The 26271-nt window shown below is 41.0% G+C and overlaps 1 protein-coding gene across 8 annotated transcripts in view; it reads left to right on the forward strand.

Moving 5' to 3' along the window:
* Csgalnact1 (chondroitin sulfate N-acetylgalactosaminyltransferase 1) overlaps positions 1–26271 on the forward strand; it is a 329328-nt gene that overhangs the window by 79727 nt on the left and 223330 nt on the right. The window contains exon 3 of one of the 8 annotated variants that reach the window (XM_042262475.2): positions 21422–21527. The exons of the other annotated variants lie outside the window; for them this stretch is intronic. The gene's annotated coding sequence lies outside the window, so the exon portion shown is untranslated. The remainder of the gene's footprint in view (positions 1–21421; positions 21528–26271) is intronic. 8 annotated transcript variants of the gene reach the window in all.

The raw sequence follows: 26271 nt of genomic DNA on the forward strand, positions 1-26271 counted from the left end.
ACTTCCATGTGATTTAGTTAGTGGCTACTTGGATTCCCATCTAGAAAATAGACATTATTTCTTACCTTTCTCAGATGGCATTAGAGTAGTTTAGGGGGACTTGAGTGCCTTTGGAGACTATATACATACATACATACATACATACATTTAATATCAGGTTCTTATTAATATTTTAAACACTAATAAACTAAAGTGAAATATTCAAGATCAAACTTGGTTGCTACAACCTCCTGTTAAAATTGTAAAATCATTTTGTTCAAAGGTATAGATTGATTTTGAGGAAGAAGGATATTACATAACAGAGTTCTCAATTCAATAAGGGCTTATTGAGATTCTGCTGTTTATTACTGCAGCAGGCAGTGAAGGAAATTGTAGAGATCAGCTAAAAATGGCCCGTGAACAATACAAGCAAGAAAGATCTATTGTTGAATATTTCAAAGAGGAAGAGATTACTCAGGTAAGCATGCGTGGATGTTGTGATAACGACAGAATTATGAAAAGGTTAGTAGGTGTAGGCTGTAGACTGGAGGAAACAAAGGATTCCACATGTGGATGAGAAAATCAAGAGAGGAGGGGAAAAGGGCATTCATGGGAGGCGGCCTGTGGCTCGTGGGCAGGACTTCAGGGAGCAGGCAGATGAGGCGGTGGGAGATGAGATGAAAAGGCAGGTTTCCTAGTGTCATCTCTGTTGCTGTGATGAAATGCCTTGATCAAAAGCAACTTAGGGGTGAAGGGGTTTGTTTTATCTCACAATTCCAGGCTGTATGCTATCACTTTGGGGGAGTCACAGCCGCAGGTGTAGCCAGAGTTTTCCTGCCTTGTCCACAGTCAGAACAAAGGCAGGAAAACTCTAGCTACAAGAGGGTGCTGGAAATATCACATCATATAATGTCACCAGCAGAGAGAATGCGTGCACACATACCTAGTACTCAGAGTCTTTTCTACTCTTATACAGTACAGTGTCCCAAGCCTGGGATAGTACTGCCCAGAGTTAGCTGGGTCTTCCCACATCCATTAAGGAAATCAAGACAATCCCTCGCAGATATTCCCACAAGCCAAGTGATCTGGATAGTCCTTCATCAAGACTCTCTTTGGAAGTGATTCCAAGTTGTGTCAAGTTGACAAAACTTACCATTTCAACAGGGTTAGGAAGCAGACGGAAGGAGGGCTTTCAGGCTGAGGAAGCACCTCTATGTTCAGCCTCGTAAGGGACCTTTGTAGGTTCAACACCCGAAATGAGGTTGGAAAGAGAAGGTTTACAGCTCCATTGTATTTGACAAAACAGCTAGAGGCCCAACGTTGTTGGTGTTTGAGATAGTGTCTTTCACCTCATAGCTCAGTTCTTAAAGGAAGGCCCAAAACCCGAGGGGAAGAGCTGTTCATATCCAGCATTATAACGCTTCTCCCTGCCTTCTGTGATCCTGACAACATAGTCGGACTGCAACCTGGATCTGCAAATTTACTCAAACGACTATTAAGAAAATAGGAGTTAGCCGGGCGGTGGTGGCGCACGCCTTTAATCCCAGCACTCGGGAGGCAGAGGCAGGCGGATCTCTGTGAGTTCGAGGCCAGCCTGGTCTACCAAGTGAGTTCCAGGAAAGGCGCAAAGCTACACAAAGAAACCCTGTCTCGAAAAACCAAAAAAAAAAAAAAGAAAAAAGAAAATAGGAGTTAATTTTAAATGGATTTTTTTTTTTTATCAAAGCTATGTAGTAAGAAATCAATATGCTTCTAACAAGAGTTGGTGAATCCGGATGCTAAAAATCCCACTAGAGCTGGGACTATGTGGTGATATCAGAATGGTGTCAATATGATCAATAGAATATAGATGTTTAGCCAGTGTTCTGATTTGGATGCCACTTTAGTGTATTTCTTTGTGCACAAGTTGTTTCATAAGCAATAAATAGTCATCTGTACCATTTTGAAATGTTTTGATGAAAATCTAAACATGGTTACTGGAAGATTATAAATTAGGTTTATATTATTATTATTATTATTATTATTATTATTATTATAGTTTTCATAGTATTTCAGTAGGGTCTTCCTGTCAAAGGTTACTTATAATAATTTTATTATTTCAAGTAGATTAGCCACTTAGATGTGTTGAACTAAGTCTCTGAATTTCGTTTTGTTCATGAAGTCATGTGTCAGTTAAAATTTTCTTGTATTATTTAAATTTTGAACTTAACCATTACTTTTTAAAAAAATTCTATTTGAAAACAGTATATTTTAGAATATTTAGTAGTATATTTAGAAAAATAATTAGGGGACTCATTTCAAATGTTTGATGATTATCTTTCTAGAAGTGTGTGTGCATGTGTACATGTGTACTATGTGTATGTGCATGTGTGTGTGTGTGTGCACATGTGTGTATCTGAGATGGGAACTGAGTGAGCAGAGAAACAGGCTGAGTTGTGACTGACCCTATCTTAGGGTAGTTCCAGAGAAGAGGTGACATTGAAGGACTGGAGGAAGGGTGACTTCCTACGACTTTACAAACCTTAAGAAGAGAAGCTGGGACCAGCAGTGGCCCAGTGGGTAAGAAGTTATTGTTTCCAAGCCTGATGACCTGAGTTCAATCCCCAGAACCCATGCGGTGGAAGAAAATAACCAATTTCTGCAAGTTCTCCTCTGACCCCCGCATGAGAACTTTGCTACACACAAATAAATAAATAAATAAATAAATAAATAAATATGTAAGTAATAAATAAATAAGTAAGTAAGTAAGTAAGTAAGTAAGTAAGTAAGTAAATAAATAAATAAATAAATAAATATAATAAAAATGAATGGGGGCTTTTTACCATGCCACATTTGTATTTTTAAAGAAAGATAGAAAAGTGTACTTGTCCAAACCACTTTTCCTCATGTAGGTTAGCATGTGCACACCCTGGCTAGTCTTTCCTCTCTTACAGTGCTTCCAGCTTCCATTTCTAATATTTGAAATTTAAAAATTTCTACTTCAACTTTACTAGTTCCATTTTCAGAGATTTTCACTCTGATCCACACTTTAATTACATTTGTTTTAAATATTTAGTTGGAGAAAAGTCCCGTGATCACTCATAGAGTTTAATCCTTTTTTCACATGTTTTGTTGAATGTTTGAATTCATGCCCATGCTTAATGCTCCTGTAATGAAAATATATGGATGGAATAATCTTCCATTCCACGCTCTGTTCTGTGAGTTATCGTGATTTATGGCCCATGATTTTCACATTCTGCCTGATGAGGCAGTAAATGATCTTTTCAGCTTTTTGAAAGTGCTCCTCACTCGTGGGGCAGACATTAGGTTTTGAGTTTCAAATACCTTTTCCTTACTGTCGTTTGGTGGTTGTGCTGCCTGAAGGACCTTGACCCCTTGCGGTGTCAATCATACATGGCTCAAGGGAGGTGTCACAGACAGAAGTCTTTCACTGTCGTTCATTATTGCTCTCGCATTGTGTCGATCAAAAGTTAAATCACCCCGTTCATAATCTTCTGAAGTAGGCTAGACATTAGCACACTTTGCAAAGAACGTTTTGGCAAATGAAGTGAAAGGCTGAGTGGACTAGGGAGAAGCAGAAGAAATGTTGATATTTTTCATGGAAACTGGGGCATGTTATTTAACTTTTCTGGGGTTCTCTTCCCGTACTGTGAGGTAAAGGCAATAGATGGGACACTTTTCATTCCGACCTTATCCCCTGCCATTCTGTGGCTGCTGACATCTGTTGGGGGCGGGGGGGCTTTGACCTGTGCAGAGTTCTAGGCATCTTCACAGCCTCCAGCTTGGAGACCTGGCTGCAGAAGCCTCAGAGGACAGGCAGCAGGCACTTCCTAGTATTTGCAGGGACAAAGGACTGAATTTTAAAGGCAGTGGAGTTATACTTGTTAAACAACTTGAAGTAACTCTGAAAGGAGTTAAAATATGGACGGCCACACAAGAGCTGTCGTGAAAAAAATACCTAAAGTGGAATCTTCAACCAGAAAGATGAAAAGTGAAGAAATAGAAAGTCCTGGAAATTGCTAGAATGTGGTTTTATAAGCATGAGTGCTGTTGACCTTGTCCTGGGGAGGGGGTAAGATATAGGGAAGTTGAAGTCTTGTGTTTGATTGGACAGTGGGGATATTCTTTCTACCTGGAAATTATTCATTGTCACCAATGTATCAAATCCACTGCTTTATGTGATACGTTGAACTGGTGCATTCGGGACCATCCATGTCTTCTGTGGGAAGAACAAGGGCTGCGTCGTCTTAGGTTCCTGATTCACTCTTGGTTCTGGTGGCATATGGAATTTTGTGCTAGACTGAGGTTCTACCCCTAGGTTGTAGCTCAGTTGTGAAGTCTGGAAGATATTAGACTCAGGCAGGGGGATTTCAACATTGGCCATGAGAAAAGAACAAATGTCTACTCAAAGTCTGAGCATCTTTGAGATGTTTACCTTTCCTTGTTCCTTGCTGTTGAGTTTTTTCTTCTATTTGTTGTTTTAGAAAGCAAACTGTTTATAAACATACATCTTATAAGCAGTTAAAATGCTATATTAAAAGCATGAAAGAACCATTTTGTTTTTAAAAGCTCAATTCAGCAGTGAATATTTTAAAAATAAATTTGCCTTTTATTTCCACAAATCTTCAAATTTACCCATCAAGGTGATTTGAAGCAGAGTAAAAAACACTATTTCTTTATCTAGGAATTCCATAAAAGCCAGTGATATCTTCAATCTGCTCTTAGATTTACAGCTCTGAAAAATGTTTTCAGTGTAAAATGCCAGTGGGAGTTACTTTTGGGGCAAGCAGATGACTTTCAAGAACGACTGGGATAAAGTAGCTTCATTTCTGAGAACCTAGACTGAGCCATTGTGCAGGTACCTGGCAGGGTCCAGCCTATGACCTGGCAGTGACTTCCTTGGCCAGCTAGGAGTAGTCCTTGAGATGAGAACTGGAAGTCTCAAGAGTGAGTAGTATCAGTTCTTGTCTTGTATACAGAGTGACATTTGCCCATCATTTTGACATTGCCAGGATCTGAGCCTGGAAATGATGTTAGGACCATTATCAGAATCAGAGAGAGCTGATCCATGGTAGGAAGAAAAGGAGGACTAAGAGCAGGAGAAGGATGTGGAAGGAGGGAGAGGCAAAGGAGAAGGAAAGAAAAAAGGAGGAGGAGGAGGAGGAGGAGGAGGAGGAGGAGGAGGAGCTTTGTGTTTGGTGCTCAATCACTTCTCATATCTCAGATTCCTTACTCAAGGACTGAAACCTTTCACACAATAAAAATACAGCAACACACGCACATACACACACGTACACACATATGCACACACATACAGACATACACAGACACACATACAGAGACACACACACATGCACACACACAGACACAGACACACAGACACACATACACATATGCACACACATACAGACACACACAGACACACATACACATATGCACACACATACAGACACACAGACACACAGACACACAGACACACACACACACACACACACTTCCCCCCAAGGCTTTAGATAACACACAGGTTCCCTACCTTCCTCTGATTCCAATCGGGAACCAGGCTTCGTCCTTTGATCCAGGTTAGATCTACAGAAACTCAAGGGAGTGTGGCCACCCCAGCCACACAATGCCTGATGTGTCAAGAAAGCTTTTGCATTCTTCAGGACTCTCTCTCCCCAGCCTGTGGAAGTGTGTGCTGTACCATTTGGAAGGGGGTTCAAAATAGGAACCCCTCACTTGAGGGATAAAGAAAAATTAGGATGTTTAGTAATCAACTGTTTTAAAATTTAAGGTTTTCTCTGAATATATTTACTTGTAATGAGTGATTTTCAGTAATTTTTGTTTTTAAGATTTTTAAAGATGGGAGAATTAAAAAAAACACCCAAAGGGAACAGTTTTTATAGCATCTTATCCTTAAACTACATCAGGAAATAAGACTTTTTATTACTAGTTTTTAAAATTAGCATATAAAGTAATGGATTTCATTACAACATTTGCATATATTCTTTGTTCCTGTCGATTACCACTACTCTCCTCCCTTGTTGTCCACCCCCTCCCTCTGGTCCCCTCCTCCTTCAATAACCCCTCTGCTTTGATGTCACATGTATTCTATTACTCCCCACCTTTATAGCTCCCCCTCCTATTTTCATGTCTCATGATCGCCCCCCCCCCATATATATATTTATAAAGCACAAGCTCTAGGATCCCCACCAGAGGAAGTGTGTGAAACTGTTCTCTGGAGTCTGGCTGAGTTAACATAATGATTTCCAGGTCCATTCACTTTTCTGCAAATGTCATGATGTCATTTTCTTCACAGCTTAACAAAATTCCACTGTGCACGTGTACCACATTTTCTTTATCTATTTATAGACATCCTGGCAGGTTCTATTTCCTACCTATTGTGAATGGTTCTGTAATAAACATGGATGTGCAAGTACTGTGTGGTAGGTCTGAAGACTTCTTTGGGTATATATATATATATATATATATATATATATCCAGCAGTAGTAAGCTGGGACATGTGGTAGTTTCAGTTGAATTTTTTAAAGAAACCTCTATACTAATTTCCACACTTGGTGGAAATTACACCAGTTTATACCCCGAGTAGCAATGGGTAAGGGTTTGTTTGTTTTTAACTAGCAGCTTTGCCAGCATTGGTTGAAATTCACTAGGAGATAAACATAACCTATAGTAAGTGCAGGCCTCATCTTAAGTCATGGAGGATAGAAAACAAACTCTGTCTTCAGGATGCTGTTCTCTTTTTAAGGTGCCCACATAGCTGTGGGGAGGAAGCTGCGATGAGTCACGGGAACCTTAACAGACTCAGAAAGCACATCCCTTTGTTCTGTGCTTCCCTTTCCAGGCATCTCTAGGACTGGGATGTTTTTCCTTTCCTCACAGTAAATGTGCCCAACACTAGAGTTTCTGCCCCTGGGGTCACCAAATTCTCTCTTGGGAGTGGTCATGTTGTAGGGGGGAATGACATTAATTGGGTGGGGGTGGCATGGTAGCTCCCTCACTCCACATAAATCGCCTCATCAGCTCCCATTTGCTCACAGTGGACAGCAATGGAGCCAAAGGAGAACATTGCTAGTGTTCGCCATCGGCACTGAAGGGTGGAAACCAAACAAAGGGCTCCAGATGTGTTTACCGCACGTATTTCAGCGGCCACCTGCAAGGGCAGCTGCTTTCCTTTTCACTTATGGTTTCCTATCAGGAAGCAGGAACTCAGAGCTCACTAGAAGGCTTCCTCTCTGAGGGCAGGATTGTCCAGAGCAGTCCTAGCTGTCAACTGTTGAGGATGATGTGAACCTTTTAACCTCGGTGTCACACCCGCCATGCAGCTTTGACCTCTAAATCAGCAAGAACACCAAGGCCAGGAGGTGATGCTGCAATTGTTTTGGTTGATGAATCTCAGCAAAGAGCTGGGGTTGGGGAGAATGGGGTAAGGGTCATTTTAAAGTAACAATAGAAAGGAGGTTGATACTATGGGAGCAACTTCAAAACACCTAATCTCTACTCCTTGAAAAGTGAAAGTTAGGAAGAGGAGTGAGGACTTATTTCCTAGACCTTGAAACATTAGATGAAGTTAATTATGAAGAGACACATCCCACCAAGAGGCCCAGAGCTGGCCTATGAATGTTGAAGAGAGTCAAGACACAGCCATGAGTTTATTTGTGAGTGACAGATGCATGACTCCGGGAAGAGGTATGGATGTTCCTCTCGGTTTCATAGAAAGTGGTTGCCAGATAGTTTCTCTTGCTAACAGAATCTTCCATGTGTTTATCACATTAGTTTTATAGAGTATAACATGAGAACAGAGCATGAACATCCCTAGACCCCTTCCAGTTCAGGTTGTATGTGGCTGTAGCATCCCTAGAGCTATCTGAAAAGATTGTTTGGAAAGTCTTAACTGAAGCATGAGCCATGGTCCCGAACCTCCCACGTATATTATCAGGCTGCAGACTGCTGCATTCCTTAGATGCCAGGCAGATTTCCACTTTCAGTTTTTCTTTTCACTTTATAAATAACTTTTTTTTTTTTGTGCTTCATGGCAAGCATGCAGGAGACTTTTGCAGCATTTTATTGAGATTCTGGGCTGGGTGGCAGATATCAGGAGGGACCTCTACTCAGTGACTCATCTTCATACTCTCTGAACAGGAGGAGGGCCTTCCTTCAATACCTAGTATGCCCTGTATGATGACATATCAATTAATTCAGAATGTCGGGCATTTTAGGTATACTGAGACCAGGAGATTCTGGTTTGGGTTACAGAGACCCCTCTACAACCAGATGGCAACGGGGAAATGTTGGCTTTTCCCACAGTTTTGAAAGATTGTAATCTTCAGGAGGATGTGGCACCATGGTATTACATGAAGATTATGCAGCCTAACCCTCCTTCTGCCTCTCATCAGCAGTAATGGAAGGTTATAATTATCCCCAATTTACAGATGAAGAAATTGAGGCTTAGGGAGATTGAGTAATTTGCCTGCAGGTTCCATAGTTAATAGTTAGGCCTGTAACTCCAGTTTATCTGGTGCCCAGACTAGATAGACTCTTAGATCTGCTGAATCTTCTCATCTTTATACTCTGTTTCTCTTTGGCCCCGCAGCAGGATGTATTGGATAACACAGTAGGTCCTTTAAAGATGTGTGTATGGAATTATGGGTAGGAAGAGGAACTTCAGAGATCAGCAGATTGACCAGTTCCTAAGCCTTCACCTCACTATTCCAGCTGTAAGATGTAATGTCTTGTGACTCAATTTCTCCATCTAGAGCAGAGGGACAATAACAGTGCCTACCCTAGAGTTAGTTGTCAAAACGTTCAATGAAGTTCTACATAGAATGCAGTTAGGATGAATCAAGTTTTTGATTAAGAGTAAATGTGAGCCATTATTATTATTATGATTATTATTATTAATTATTATTCCATAGTTTGTTGTCATCTCAGGCAACAGAATAGGTAGGCACTTTGTGGATGGTAAGAAACACACAACTCTGTCTCCTCCTGGACATGCAGTATTGGAAGGTCATGTGCTCCTGGTGTCACAGCCAAGAAGACAATTCTGCAAGCAGCATATTAAGCAGGTGTCCTGGTGTCCTCAAGCCACCTACAATAGGAGAAGCTGAAGGACCTGCCAGTTTTCAGCCCACAACTAAGACATAGATTAACTTGGTGTTTCTCTCTCTCTCTCTCTCTCTCTCTCTCTCTCTCTCTCTCTCTCTCTCTCTCTCTCTGTGATACTCTTAACATAAAAAGAGAAAATTATCCTTAAAGCCAATACCCAATTTTGTTGAAAAAGACTTTTATAGTAATTTATAACATCCAGGAAGGTTTTGTTCAAATATTTTCAGAGTCATTACCAGTACAGTGATACAAGTTCTGGGAATTCATATGACAAATTGTTTATTCCTAGCAAACATTCAATTGATCAGAAGTCCAATTTGTTGGAGAAGGCTTCATAAGAGGTTGAATTGGCAATGAAAGTGAGTGGCTCCTGCTGGCACAACAGAGTATGAGGATACCCAGACAGAGGGGAGCGCCCGAGAAGAGTCTGGCAGAGTTGGTTCTCAGCAATTCCTCCTCTTGACTTTTCTTGGTAGCTACTACCTTGAAACACATCTTAAAAAAAAAAGTATTGTGATCTGAGTGTGGTGGCACATGGCTGTAATTACGGCACTTGTGTGATAGACAATGAGGAAATCAAGTCAACCTTGGTAACATAGACAGTCCCAAGCCAGCCTGGGCTATATGAGACCTCGAGACAAACAAATCAAAACAACAAACAAAGTATTAAGAATAATTTTACTAATCGTTTCTGCTACATTGAACATGGAGTGGCTTAAACGCAATTTGGAGGCCAAGAAGCATATACCTAAGATGCTGGTGGTGGACTCTGTCTGGCAGGGCTTTGATGAGTGCTGTTGGTGCTACAGAGGAGATGGTTTGCCGAAACATCTGTCCTCCCCTGATAATGGCAGAGATGAGTGCTGTTGGTGCTACAGAGGAGATGGTTTGCCGAAACATCTGTCCTCCCCTGATAATGACAGAGATGAGTGCTGCAGAGGAAAGGCTTTCATTTATTCCAGGAAAATGATTTCTACCAATCATTATTTTTCAAAGAGATTGAGCCATACCATTCTATAAAAATTATTGCCCTGAAATTTATTTGATTCTTACTCAGTGTATTTTATTCAATTTGTTAGCTGAATGAAGACGTCATACTTTTTTTTTTCCTTTCTTTCCAATTCCTCATACTCAGATGATTGTTAGATTTTGTTTTTTCAGAGGAACTACACAAATAATTTTTTAAAAGTCTCTGCCTTGGGACTGGAGAGAGAGCCCAGGAGTTAAGAGTGTTTACATTTTCCATTTTAAAGATGGAGACATTGAGGAAAAGTAACTCTTCCTGGTTGCTTAACCCTGAGTGGGTGGGGCCACTGTGATTGGACTTAGATATGTGTGGTGGGATGTTTTCTCTCTTCACTGAGCCATAAATTCATGGTATAAACTGGCTCCCTTTTCAGCGTTAAACATTTAGTATACTTAAATGCATTTCCCTTTTGTTTTCAATTCAAAGTTCACTACTATATTAACAGAACACGTCCTTGTAGGAAAATTGTGAGCATGTCCGGTTTCTGTTATTCATTTTTCATTTGGAGGAACAGCTGGAAAACATTATGTCCAGTGACTGCTTCTGACTTAATGACTCAGGTTTGTGTCATAGTGTGGGGCTTCTCACACCCTCTCCAAGCCATCACGAGGAGTGCTTTTGGAGACTGCTGACCAAGGCATGTTTTTGTGAGAGGAGCACACCAGGAATTTCAGAATTCACTGCTCAGGATAAGAGCTTATATCCCTGTGGGAGGAACTGAGCCTCATCTTGTGTGAACCATATAGACTGATTTCTCATAAGGAAGTAAAATTTCCCTAGAGAGGAAGAAGGAGGAATCATAGTTACATGTCAGACAGTCACAACTACAGCCATTGTGATGGCTATTTTTCATGGTCAACTTGAGTACATCTGAAATGAACTAAAACTCAATTATCTGGGTACACATGTGAGGAATTTTCTTCTTAATTTAATCATTTGAAGTAGGAAGGCCCACTTTTAATCTGTACCTTTTGAGGTATGAAGATACACCTTTAATCCAGATCTTTTGAGGTGGTAAGATCCACATCTTCTGCTGGCAGCCTACATAAAGGACATGGAAGAAGGAAGCTTTAGTTCTTGGATTGCTTTCTCACACGCTCCCTTTCAAGTCCATTCCTTTACTGGTATCAGCATACTTTTTTGGAATTCTGAGGTATACTGAAGACTAGCTAAGACATCCAGCCTTGTGAACTGAACAACTACTGGATTTTTGGACCTTTAATTCGTAGACAGCCATTTTTGGAGTAGCGGGACCACAGTCTATAAGCCATTCTAATATGTGTGTGTGTTCAATATGTATTTATACTATAAATTCTGTTTCTCTTGAGAACCATGACTAGTACAGCCTTTATTATGTTCTTAGTAACTACATGGAGATATGGGTGAGTGACTGGGTGGAAACAGAGAACCTCTAGAGAAATGTGTGGCTGAAGATCTCATTAGATTCTAAAATTGTTTAGATGGAACATAAAGAAATGGGGCTGGATGAAGGCCAAGAGCAGGACCCCAAGGCACACACAGCCCATAAAAATGGAGCCTGAAAGGCAAAGAACAGGCTCCCCAATTCAGAGATGAGAAAGTTACAGCTGGAGGAACACCCATAATGTTCATGAAGCAAGATCCTCAGGCCCTAGTAACCAACAAAGTATTTGTTAGATTCATTTATAAAGATTTCATAATATGAAAACTGACAGAAGGTGACCACTGACTGGAATTGTAGGTAAAGGAGGAGCAAACTAGAGAAGTGTTTTGATTTGGCTGAGGAGGAGGGCGCATGGTTTCATGATGTGGCGCAACAGATCTGGGAGGTGGGACATGTTCGAAGACTGGAAGGCTTCAGCTGCCATCAGGTCATAATTCATTTCCATGGTTGTAATAAAAATGGTGAGCTTAGGCACTCTCTAAACTATCTAGAGAGACCACATCTAGAGAGAGGAAGCTCAGTGCAGAGAGCTGGTTGATAGAAACTGTCGGAGTTCCTGCTCTGTTGCTGTGGTAAAACACCATGACCAAAAAAACTCATAAAAGAAGGCATGTAACTTGGTTTGTGGTTTCAGGGGGTTAGAGTTCATGATGGTAGAGCAAAGGAGCAGATGCAAGTTCATATCTCGATCCACAACCAAGAGTCAGAGAGAAACATGGGGAATAGTGAGAGTCTTTTGAAACCTCAAAGCCGACTTCCATTGACACACCTCATCCAACAAGGCCACACTTCCTAATCCTTCCCAAAGAGTTCTACCAAGTATTCAAGCATAGGAACCTATGGGGGCATACTCATTCAAGTCACCACAGAAATATTTGAGGGTACAGGGACACATAGCTAGAAGGTCATGGAGCAATAGACATTGACATCTGATTAGCTGAGTGGGGAGCATGTTTGAAGGAAAATCGGGACTTTTCTTTGCTAGAGAAAGGGGTCAAGGGTCCACTGATTTTGCTTAAGATTATTACAATAAATGAATGGTAGATATCTAAGTACATGGTCAAAAGATGATGGAAAGAGGGAATTGAGAGAAAAAGTTAAAAGATAATAGAGAGGAGAAAACTGAAGGAGTGAGATTCCAAAGGGGTATATGGGAGGAGTGAAGCATCCTATGAATTAGCCCGGATGCAATCTGGACTGGTGAGATGCATTGGCTTCTAGAGATGCGCAGATGGTCACAGTCAGGGAATATCTGATTTGGTACATAATAGCCCATAAGTTATATCAGCTCACCCACTTTGACCTAGAGCTTTAAAATATATAACATTGGAAAAGTTCTTGCTGGAGTTTGATGCAATTTTTATTAGAACATTATCTGCATGTGTTTTGGGTTACAAGAATAAGACTAAACTTTTCATAAGGTAGACCCTAGACCAGCTGATAAAACTAAGACAGGGAATGGCAACTTCAAAGTACTCCACCCCTGTACTCTGTCCAGCCCTGGGACCATGTTTCCCTCTGCATTATTTGGTATTCTGGTGCTGTTGATTCTTTTAGAATCACTTAGTAACTCCTTTTCTCAAAGATTTCCAATAGTCCATTTTTTAAACATACAATTGTACATTTACACAAATTCACACCACTTGCTGCACAACTTTGCTTTGGTGCTCACTGAAGACACACAAGCTAGGCACAGGGACGTGTGTTGTGGTTTTCATGGGTCTTTGCTCTCCATGTCCCAGAAGGCAGAGGTTTGCATTGCTTTACTTATATGGAGTTTCTTTATTTGCCCCTCAACTTAATGTTTTTTATTAATTATTTGGTGAGTTCATACAATGCACCCCCAATCACACTTGCTTTCCGTTCCTCCCAGATACACCCACCCTTGTGACACCCCCTCAAAAAAACCCTCCAATGTCCAATTTGTGTTGCCCATACGCTAACTGGATCATGGTCAAACTCCCAGTGACCAGACCCGTAAAGAAAACTGAGTCTCCTGTGCCCCACCTGACCCCCAGAAACCATCAACTTGGAAGAGCTGCACTTTCACATCTTTATCATAAATTTTAAGGACTCTCTTCAAAAGTGTCATGTCTGAACTGTTTCTTTTGGGGGGTGAGGATGGGGGAGAGGTTGGCACAGAAGCCTTCACTCTCTCTCATTCTCAACTATGAGTCTGCAGCCATGAGTAGCACCGCAAAAGAAGCTCCCCTGACCACAGCAGCATGGCCTCTGGCGGCAGCACAGATCATGGACTTCAACATGGTTTCTATCGACGTGGTTTCTGGTGACATCATGGATCACAGAAGTCTTTTGAGGAGGCTTAACCCAGGAAAGGAACCATTCTTCATCTCGGATATCTTGTTGCTCAGAGTCAGGGCGATGATGGGGTTGGTCAGCATGTCCGGGGACTGGGTATTCGAGAGCTCCAAGCTGCTCTACACTACCTGACCCTTGGCACCAGCCGCCCTGCCAGTAACCCAGACATGACCATTACGTTTGCAGCCTGTGGGCAACGCTGCACCCCATGCTCCCCTCCCCCAAGCAGGGCAAGTGGCGCAATTAGCAGCAGCAGTGCCAGCTCCAGGAGGGCCTGGTGGTGGCCCAAGCCTCCCAATGGCTGAGGACTGGCTCTACTCAGTAATGACAATCCCTCCTTCACCCCACCCCCACCGTACCTGTAACTACTGCTACGTCTCTAGTTCCACCTGCAATGATGGCTCCACGCTGCAGGCCTGGACTGTGGGCTGAGTGGCATGCTCACATACCTGTCGCCATCTTGCCACTTCATTCCACCATCTTTTCCCCGTCTCCTTGTTTTTATTTTAAATAGGGGTCTCACTATATACCCCAAGCTTGCCTGGAACTTACCTCTCCTGCTTCTTACTCCTGACTCCTGAAATTCCAGTTGTGTACCAGTATGCCAGCTACGGTTCTGTGGTGAGTGTGTGTGTGTGTGTGTGTGTGTGTGTGTGTGTGTGTGTGTGTGTGTGTGTGTTCTTTACCTTTTCTAAGAAGCTGCCACTCACTTCTACTCTGAAATCATTATCCCCACCCCCTGACACGTGCTCCTTGTTCCATGTCCTGCGCTGTAGTTGCTTTAATGGGAACTTCCTCATTATTTTAGTGTGTAGTTTTCGATCTTACACACATTTCCAGTATAGCCTGTCTCTACATCATGGTGCAGATTTCACTAAGGCCACCAGGGGACAGGGACAACCCCGCTGACCCTGTCTTCAACTTCTTGTGTTCTACTATTCCTAGCACACTATTTATGCTCATCAGATGAATTTTAAGTTAAAAATTGTAAGTGCTTCAAAACTGCTCACTCATACATACAATGATAGGCTAATTCCTAACCCTTCTAAACTATTCATGAAATCAGAACCCTCCTGAATCTTTGGGAAACTATGTGGAATTACATTGGGTTATTGTTCAGATTTGAAAGCAAAGGACTCACAGGCAACTATTCTCCCCGAAGTTCACACTGCTCACAGCTTCTAAGAGAAAAATCCATTTCCTTTCCTGCATTTGAAGGATCACAATAGTTGCAATTTAGTTCTTCAGCTTGATTCCTCAGAGTTGTGTTTAATTAGACATCATCTGGCATGCTTCAGTTCAGGCTGTTGCCTGTCACCATTGGTGTCTCAGTCACTAGGGAGCTTGTGAGAAGTGCTGAGTCTTGGTGCCCTGCTCAGGCCTGCTGAACCTGTGCATTTGAACAGTATCCCCAGAGCTGGCTCATGTCCAGACTTCACAAGCGCCATGCTGTGCTATGGATCTTGTGTTACAGAAGAGTACATGTACATCACAACTCTATGGCACCCTTCTGTGTGCTTCATATATTCTGATGATGCAACTTCTGTATCTATAAATATTTTACATAAAATTATGTATCTCTCTGTTATTGTTGGTAATAGATGGGGCAATATGCTGTTATTTTCACTACCTGGAATGCATTTAACTTCTTCCTTTATGTAGAAATAAAGTCAAAGGTTTCTACTCTCCTGATTAATCTGTAGTGGATAAACAACCTCAACCCTCACCTGTAGCAATAGGCACAATGTGTGTGTGTGTGCATGCGCATGCACACATGTGTGCAACATGTGTATGCTTGTATATATGTATATAAATGTGCATGTATGTGTACATATGCATATGTATATGAGTGTATGTGTACATATATATGTGTGTATGTATGTATGTGTATATTTATAAGAGAGTGCATATTTTATCATTTCTCTGTGATTGCTTTGGAAATTTCTCATGCTCCTAACTATGGATTCTGTTTACAATGAATTGTATTTTTCATTTTCGAGTCCCTTAAAAAACAGAGGGCTTAATTATATAAGTAAATATGGGAATAAAAATTCATTTTGTTAAAAATGCATTATTCATATGTGGTGCAGTTTGCATGGTCCTTCTTGACAATTTATTCAAGCAAACAATGACAAGTGAGTGGATTATTAATTTTAGACAGCTTATGCTTGTGACAGAATTCCAAAGATTTGGGTAGAAGTAAGTCTTCCGCCTCCACCTTCTATCTGTGCTGAACTGTCTCTCCTCTTTTAAGGTGGCTTCCCCCCCCTTTTTTTTAGTTTTTAAATTAATTCTATTCTCATATATTAGGTCCTGATTGCAGTTTCCCTTCCTCCCTCCCCTCCCAGTCCCACCCACCCATCCACCTCTCCTCCATTGTGTCTCTTCAGAAAGGGCAGGCCTTCCATGGATATCAACCAGCCAAGGTATATCAAGTTGCTGTGAGATGAGGCGCCTCCCCTCATATTAAGGCACGACAAGGCAACCTAATAGGAGAAAAGGGTCCCAAAAGCAGGCAAAAGAGTCAGAGACAGCCCCTGCTCCCACTATTAGGAGTCCCCCAAGAAGACCGAGCTACACAACTGTCACACATATGCAGAGGGCCTAGGTCAGTCCCGTGCAGGCTCCTAGGTTGTCGGTTCAGTCTCTGTGAGCCTCTATGAACCTAGGTTAGTTGATCGTGTGGGTTTTCTTGTGGCTCCCACAATCCTTCCTCCCCCTTTTTCCACAGGATTCCCCAAGCTCCCCCTAATGTTTGGCTGTGGGTCTCTGCATCTGTTTCCATCAGTTGCTGGGTGCAGCCTCTCTGATAAAAATTGGGCTAGGCACCAATCTATGAGTAGAGCAGAATATCATTTGTAATCATGTCATTGACATTTTTCCCCTCCAGTCACATTTGGTTCTATTCTAGGTCTCTGAGCAATCCAGCGTCTGGGTCCTGGCCCTCCAGGCAGTGGCAGGCATGGGCTCCCTCTCATGGGATGGGTCTCATGCTGGACCAGTCATTGGCTGGCCACTCGTACAATCTCTGCACCACCTTTACCCCAGCACATCTTGTAGGCAGGACAAATTGTAGGTTGAAGATTTTGTGGCTGGGTTGGTGTCCCAGTCCCTGCACTGGAAATCTTGTCTGGTTACAGAAGATGGCCAGTTCAGGCCCCTTATCCCCCAATGCTAGAAATCTTAGCTAGGGTCATCCTCATTGATTTCTGGGACTTTCCATTGCATTAGGTTTCTAGCTTGTCCCAGAGATGCACCCCACCCCCAGTTCTAGTTGTTTCTCCAAGTACTCTCTCCCTCCATCCTTCCTCCACCTGGTCCCTCCTGTTCCCATCCATCCACACTCCCATCCACTCTAAATATCTATTCTATTTCCCCATCCCAGGGAGTTTCATGCATCACCCCTCGAGCTCTCCTTGTTCCGGAGCTTCTCTGGGTCTGTGGATTGTAGCTTGGGTATCCTTTACTTTGTAGCTAATATCTACTCATAAGTGAGTTCATACCATGTTATCTTACATACCTAACTCAGAATGTTTTTTTCTAGTCCATCCATTTGCCTGAGAATTTCCTGGTGTTATTTTTTTTAATAGTTGAGAAATACTCCATTGTGTGAATGTATCACATTTTCTTTATACATTCTTTGGTTGAGGGGCATCTAGATTGTTTCCAGGTTCCGACTATTACAAATAAAGCTGCTATGAACATAGTTGAGTAAGTGTCTTTGTGGCATGATGGAGCATCCTTTGGGTATATGCCCAGGACTGGTATATAGCTGGGTCTTGAGTTAGGTTGATTCCCTGTTTTCTAAGAAACCGCATATTGATTTCTAAAGTAGACATACAAGTTTGCACTCCCACCAGCAATGGAGGAGTGTTTCCCTTGCTCCACATGCTTTCCAGCATGAGCTGTCACTTGTGTTTTTGATTTATCCATTCTGACAGGTATAAGATGGAATCTCAGAGTCATTTTGATTTGCATTTCTCTGACAGCTAAGGATGTTGAACATTTCTATAAGTGCTTCTTAGTAATTTGAGATTCATTTGTTGAGAATGCTCCATTTAGATCTGTACTCCATCTTCTAATTGGATTATTTGATTCATTGATGTCTAGTTTCTTGAGTTCTTTATATACTTGGGAAATTATACCCCTGTCAGATGTAGGGTTGGTGAATATCTTTTCCCATTCTATAGACTGCCGTTTTGTCCTATTGACAGTGACTTTTGCCTTACAGAAGCTTTTCAGTTTCATGAGGCTACATTTATTAATTGTTGATCTTAGTGTCTGTGCTTATTGGTGTTCAATTCAGGAAGTTGTCTCCTGTGCCAGTGCCTTCAAGGCTATTCCCAACTTTCTCTTCTATCAGGTTCAGTGTTTTATGTTGAGGTCTTTGATCCACTTGGACTTGAGTTTTGTGCAGGGTAGTAGATATGGGTCTATTTGCATTGTTCTACTTGTTGACATCAAGTTGGACCAGCACCATGGTTAAAGATGCTTTCTTTTTTCCATTGTATAATTTTGGCTTCTTTGTCAAAATTTAGGTGTCTATAGGTGTGTTGATTTACATCTGGGCATTTGGTTTGATTCCATTGATAAACCTATTTTGTTTTAATGCAAATACTATGTGGATTCTATTACTATAGCTCTGTAGTAGAACTTAAAATTAGAATATTTTTTTCTAGCCTTTTACTCTGAGGTAATATCTGTATTATGTTAAGGTATGTTTTTGGAGGCAGCAGAAAGCTAGATCCTGTTTTTGCATCCAGTCTATTAGCTTGTGTCTTTTTATTGGGGAAGTGAGTCCATTGATGTTGAGAGATATTAATGGCCAATGACTGTTAATTCTGGTTATTTTGTATTTTGTTGTTGTTGTTGTTGTTTTAGTGTGTATGTGTGTCTGTGTGTCTGTGTGTGCGCATGTGTATATGTATAAGTGTATATGTGTGGTGTGCTTCTTTTAGTTTTGCTGGTGTGAAATTATTTATTCCCTGTGTTTTCACAGGTGTGGTTAACCTCCTCAGGTTGGAATTTTCTTTCTAGTGTTTTCTATAGGGCTGCATTTGTGGATAGATATTGTTTGAATTCAACTTCATCATGAAAGTTTGATGTAGTCAGGACTAAGACAGTGGGCTCTGAGACCATGTGAGACTTCGAACCCCAGCCAGTTGCTCTGCGGAGAAGCTGTTAGACTTCACTGTGCCTTGATTTTGTCACCTGAAAAGTGGGAACCGCTGAGAGTAGGAGTTTCTGAAAGGAACAAATGAGATAATTCATGTGACATGCTGAAAACCAACTCTTGGCATGCAACAGTTAACAAGTACAAGTTAAACGGTGTGGGTATTTCTTTACATCCTTGTCATTTTCATGTATAATAGTAAGTAGTATTTGTTTAAATATGTTGCTTTTAGAAACCCAGCAACATGAGATTTTTCACCTGAGCACATGGAGATTGGCTGTCTTAGGGATTGAACGGCCTCACTTTTTTGCTCCAGAGCATTCAACTTTGTGGATAAACTTATTAATTTTGATATATAAATTTTTATTATTTGTTTAATTTATGTAATTTTAAAATATGTTAAAGGAAAATTTTAATATGAATGTATTTGATTTATATAATTCACGTATCCAGCTTTCAAGTGGTGACTATCGGGCTGCTTTCGTTCTTGTGATGTGAGGAAGCCCTGGAAGTAAGCTGTGAGCCCATGCAGGGCAGCGTCCGACCATAGGCTTCTAGAGCCAGAATCAAATCAGGAAATGGTCACAGCATAGGTTCCAGGACAGTGTACCTCATCTGCAAAGTGTGAAAATGCTCACTTTTGACAGTCACATTTCAACCGTAATGTTCAAAATTTCAGTTTTATTTTCAGGTGTAATAAGAATACCTATTTGGAAATTGGATCAGGATTCCAAGGTTCTCTGGAACAGTTAGTGGGTAGAGCCAGGGAGATGGTGCTTACTCCTTAAGTAACGTTAGAAGGGACAACAGATTTCTATGGGAATTCCTGTGAAATCCACAGCACATGGTCCCCATAGCCACCAACTACTAAGGATTCCTGAGCTATGGGGGAAAAGCAAAGAGTTTGGGAAGAGAACACGAACAGTGGTGCATTTCATTAGTTTGCATCACAGCCTGGCCTCTCTCTGCCCCTTGAACTTGTCTTGGCTGAGCAGAGCTGTCTGTTGGTCCAGTTTCTGAGAATGCCTTTCTCGTTCCTTCACACAGACAGGCCATTGTGCAGATCTTATTGCTTCCCAAACGGACCATATAGCTTCTGTCAGGAGGTAGGTGGGCAACTTTCTCTGTTTTCAGATAAAATCTCTCAAGTAAGATGTGTTGATTTCAGCTTCCAGTATCTTATATTATATGACCTTCAGTAGTACTTTTTAGACAGCCTAAAATATTTTCAATCCCTTCTTACATATTTTATTGTTTATAATAAATTTAGCCACTGTGTTTTATATAGTTCATGACACACTGCCCTCCTGACACATAACTCTAGTCTCTGGTGAGAATTAGGATTTATAATGAAATATATATTTTTTAGTCTATTTGGCAAGTGCTCAAGGTTATATTTACATATACAAATGAGCTGAGGAAGTGAAAACTGAAAAACAAAAAAATTAGCATTCTAAGAGGAAACAAACACTTGAACATTTTTTTTTTTTTTTTGGTTACTGACATTGATCCAAAAATACTTGTTGGCTATTCAATGTGTTGATCATGACACACTGTCAAGGGTGAAAGCAGTGTGATGGCTGACCTCTCGGAACCTAGTAGGAATGTCCCTGCTCCTTCAGAACACCTGGTCTGTGGGTCTGAGCTTGGTAGTCTTGAGCTTGTGCGGGGGTTGTTCTCAGCCCAGACGGATTCTTATTAAAGGACCAGACAGACAAGGTGAGTGAAATCCCTTAACTGCCTCCCTCCACTTATCATTTTAAGGACCAAAGGGAACTTTTCGTGTATTTCTAAGGAACTGAGTACTAAACAGTACTCGCCAACATTGTGGTCATTTATTGTTTAGAAATTTGATAGCATCTTAACTGGCAGTGGCAACTTGTGTCTTTTCCCCTTTCTTTAGAATCTACTCAAAACAAATGATGCTCTCACGTATCACATAGCTGTCGTGGATAGCTCCTGCTGTGTGCTGTCTTTTGCCAATTAACTATGAATAGTCACATGCGTCAAGAATAGAGATATTCGTGTATTCACTTATCTTTTACATATCTACATGATTTAGATAAAATAGCAGTAGAGAATGTAAGGGACAACTGAAACTCACACCCATGGCTTTCTCTCCCACCCAGTACAAAGGTGCCCCTACTAACATAAATGTCCACCATGCCTGTTACATACATTTTTTTCTCAAAATAAGAGCTCATTATTACTCCAAGTTCAATGACCCTTAATGTTTATTATGATCAATTTTAATGTTGCTATTGATTCTCAGTGGCTCTATAAATTGTCTTTATTACTTCTCTGCAGACTGAGACTTTATGACTTCTCTGCAGACTCACTGGCAGGTTGTCAGAACTGCCTTTTCTCTTTCCAGTGATTGCTGGTAGCCACAGAGTCTTGCAGCAGCAGCTGGTGATGGCCAGAACTTAGCATGCCTGCTCCTTCCCGCAAGGTCATCGTCTGATTCTCTTAGCATCATGGTACGTGCCGTGTGGTACCCACTTACTGCACACGCTTACCTTGTGTTTCTAGAATTTGTCTCTTATCTTGTTACTGAGTAATATTGATTTCCGTCTTCATGAATTCTTCCCAGCACTGCCAATTTTCTTCCCTCTTTGTCTTCGACATCTCTTTTAAAGTCATGTTCAATAGGCTTATCCTAGATTTGCTGAGTTCTCGCTGAATTTATTTTCCTTTTACTTAAAAGTTTTATTGAATTTTCTCTGACATACTCCCCCATCTTCTGTGGTTTCACCAATCCTGCTCTGACATTTTTTTTTTAAACTTTCTTCCATCCCCAATTTTATGCAGACTCAGGGCTTGGGACATAGTAGGCACAGTATAAGCCAACTCTTACACTCGGTCCAGACACTCGCTGTCCTGGGAGCTGTACCTAGGCAACGCCCACATCATCAGTTAGGTTGCTGACACAGCATTTTTTTCTGCCTCTTCCAGCCTCTCTCCAGCATCAAGCAAGGCCTTTCCCCATGCTTTCCATTGGGCCAGAAAAGCAAAAATGATGCCCATGGCACCAGAGACGCTGGTGACTGGCTTCTCTTCATGGAGTTATTGGTAGTTCAGCAAGTTTTCCATTGCTTTCCATGAGATTATTTCCCTTGGCTCTAGGTAAAGAGGGCAACAAAAGATCAAAGAAACTATTCCCCCAAGTCCAGCAAGGTGAACCAGTGAGTTCATTTGAGTTGCTTCTAGGAGCTTGGATCTTTGTTTACTTACAAGAGGATGGGTGTCTCAAAGGCACCTGCATCACTAAAAGGCTCACACCAGCAGTAACAACATACAAAAGTCATGTCCTTTGTGCAACTGTGGGGTGCCTCTTGGGGAAGAGTCTCCTCTCCCACAGCATTGATTTATTGCCTATGTAGCCTCAGGAGAGGGATCTGCGACCTTCCTGAGCCTCTTGAATCTCCCCCCTCACTGTAGAAAGTAACACTCCGATCCACAGGAAACCGTTACAGAACGGAAATCTGTGATTTTCACTGTAAGGCTTTGAACCAGCTGCCCTGTTTTCTCACTCTACACCCACCCTTCAAGGTTAGCTGCTTCTGTGCTTGATAGTGGAGAAGAGGATGGATACCATGGGAGCAGGTTAATGATCTCATACCGTTTGTACGCTTCTGTACTGGGTGGGTTCTACTCCTAGTCCCTGGGACAGTCTAAACTAATCTATACCAAAGCTATTCAGTACTAAAGTATGTTTTATCCCTTTGGTCTTCTTCAGTTGAACCATCTCCTTCATATCTTAATTACAGGGTTTCTGGGTTATTCCCTGCTGTTGTATCTTAATACTCTTGCATCATACTCCATAGGGTTATTCATTTCCCCCAGTTGATTTGTTAATAACCCCAGTATATTGCTTCCTTTGTTCATTATATTAGCAGCAAGTGACTAGCAAGGCCTGTTTCCCAACTTCCTGCCCTAATAAGGACAGGCCCCCATTAATTATAGTGTTTTGCTCTAACAATCTAATAATGTCCAAATCAAGGTTATTGATCTTGTTTCTTTTAATGAATCTGGCTTTGCTGTTACAGAATATTTATTGGCTCTTGTCATTTGTGTACAAACTCTGTATTTACTCTTTCCTGGGGATGAGCATTGTGCTGGTGTTTATGCCAGTGTATTTTTAAGAAATGTCTGGCTCATGTTGGGATAAGATCGTGAGAAATTTAGGGTATGTCTTAGTCTCATAAGATACCATAAAATATGTCTTGCATGTGCCCATGTGTGTATGTGCCTTTGGAGGTCATAGGTGTCTTTCTAAATGGCTCTTTATGTTGTATTTTGAGACAGCATCTCTCGTTAAACCTGGAGCTCACCAGTTTGGCCAGCCTTGCCTGGCCAGAAAGTCCTAGGATCTGCCAGTCTCTGCCTTCTCAGAACTGGGATTATAGGTGTGAACTGCCACACCTGGCTTTTATGTGAGTGCTGGGTATCAAACTCAGGTCCTCAAGGTTGCACAGCAAATGCCTTACCAACTGAACCATCTCTCTAATGACTTGATAATGATTTTTAATCTGCATTATGACATCTTATATCACATGCCAGAGGTCATTATCAGTTGTTTTCTGGTTGAGAATGAGTCTCGGCTTATTGAGCATCAACATTTTTCTTTCTGTTGTCTTCTTTTGAGAGGTTAAGGGTTGTTTTCCAAGTTTGTTTTTTTCTGACTAGGGAAATTAGGTATTGCCAATGGTGGAAAGCATAGAAAAGTATTTAAACAATAAAATACTATAATCTATCTTCTAGGGAAATTATAGTGATGATCACTAATGACCATTTTGATGTATTTATTTTAAATCCTGTATGTGAACACACACACACACACACACACACACACACACACACACACACACACACACACACACATTTCCTGAGCTGGGAAGCTGGCTTTGTGGGTAAAAGACATTTCATATGCAAGCCTGATTGAGGCCTGATGATCTAGTTTGATCCCAGGCATTTACAGGAGGAGAGAGACCACAAATTGTCCTCTGACCTCTACACATACTCACAGCATTTATACACCTGCACTCATACTCATACTATACAAATACAACTACCCACCACAACAATAATATTAAACAAGTAAAAAGACACTTTTGCTAGGCATAATTTAAATCGGAATGTAGAATATTGGCATATGGATTTGTCATAATTTATCAGTCATTTCATTCCTTAGAGTTAGGTATTCAAACCCTGCATTATGTATCATGGCCCAATGTACATCTTAATACATTTATATCTTTGTATATACATTTGTAACTGTTTTGTCTAGATTTATTCCTTTAGGAATTGTATTTATTATTGTGTATGTATGATGTGTGTCTGTGTGTCATGATGTGTATGTTGTGTGGAGGTCTGAGGACAACGCTGTGGGATTGGTTCTTTCCTTCTACTGCAGCAGACTTTCTTTTGGGCCACCAACCAGCTCCCAAATCATGACACAGAGAATTATTATTAGTTATGAATGCTCAGCCTCACCTTAGTTCTTACTTTAATCTTCTTCTCTGTATCTACATTTTGCCCTGGGGCTTTTTACCATTCTTTCTTTCTGTATGTCCTACTTTCCCTGTTTCTAGTGTTTGCTGCCTGGTGGCTGCCTGGCTTCCGGCCCTGGGTGTGCTCCTTTCTTTCTCTTTCTTTCTCTTCTCCCTCTTCTCTCTCAAGCTTAGATTTCTCCTACTCATTCTCTCTGCTCTGGGCCAGCCCCATCTATCCCTCCCCTGCCTAGCTATTGGCTCTTCAGCGTCTTACTAGACCAATCAGGTGCCTTAAGCAGGCAAGGTGAAACAAATGCCACCCATCTTTACATAATTAAACAAATGCAGCACAGACAAATGTAATGCACCTTTACATCACTAACAAAGGCAGCAGAAACAAACGTAACACACCCTCACATATTTAAAGTAACATTCCACAGCATAAACAAATGTAACACTTCTTTGCTTAGTTAAAATAATATTCCACCACATTCCACTGTTCTGTGTGTTTTGGAAATCACACTCAGGTTATTAAGTGTTTACCCACCAAACCGTCTCTCCAGCCCCTACATTGACTTTTCTGAAGGAAAATTGTTTGATCAAAAATCAAGGCCACTGGAAGTGTGCTTGATATGATTTATAGAAGAGAAATGAGTCTGTTTTTGTTTCATTCATAGATGAGCTGGAGCCTGTATTGTGTACTCACAGGGCTAATTTGATCACCTAAACCTAATGATGCTGTCTTCATTTGCAAACTCCAAAAGTACTTCTTACAGTCTCAAAGCAGTCATTGTTGGCATGTAAATGGTTAATTTTATTTAATATTTAAAAATACTATATAATATATAATAATATGCTTACTATATTAGCATTATAGGTAACATATAATTGTAAGTTTAGAAGACTGAGTCCAGGGCCTTGAGCCACACTATTCAAGTGCTCTACTACTGAGCTACATCTCTAGCCCCAAAATTTATTAATTGAATTTATTAAATTTATTTTCAAGTATTCATGTATATCGTATGTGTGTGTGCATGTATTAATACTATAGTTTTAGAATGCTGTTCCCCACAAAGGGAGAGGAGAAATATTTAATTATGTTTTCTCTAATAGAATTTTAGAATTATTTAAGAATATAATTTATTCTAAATATTACAAAATACTGAACTTAATTTTCCTCCCACAAATAATCAGTTGGCCTAGAAATTCTTGTTAACTCAGCCTTTCTGCACCTCTTTCCCACACACTTTTTCAATATTCTGTCATGTGCTAATTTCTTATACGTATTAAGATCTCCTTCAGTTTTCTGTTAATTTTTGTGTTATTGATCTGGTTTAGGTTTATTCTCTCTCTCTCTCTCTCTCTCTCTCTCTCTCTCTCTCTCTCTCTCTCTCGTGTGTGCATGTGTGTAGATGTAACCAATCGTATTATTAAAATAAGAAACACAGAGCCAATGTAAAAGAGAAAGCCGAGAGGTCAGAGCTCAGAGATAAAATCTTACCTCCTGCAGTGCTCCTAGCTTCCCAGAGAGAGAGGGAGGTACTTCCTGTGTCTCTGTTTAAATAATCTTTCTGTTCTGCCTTCTCATTGGTTGTAAACCCAACCACATGACTGCCTCATCACTGCCTGTAAGTACCGCCCTCCAGGTCTTAAAGGCGTATGTCTCCAATACTGGCTGTATCCCTGAACACACAGAAATTTACCTAGCTCTTCTAACCACCATGCTCTT

The sequence above is a fragment of the Peromyscus maniculatus genome, chromosome 17 (genome assembly GCF_049852395.1).
Source record: "Peromyscus maniculatus bairdii isolate BWxNUB_F1_BW_parent chromosome 17, HU_Pman_BW_mat_3.1, whole genome shotgun sequence".
NCBI lineage: Eukaryota > Metazoa > Chordata > Mammalia > Rodentia > Cricetidae > Peromyscus > Peromyscus maniculatus.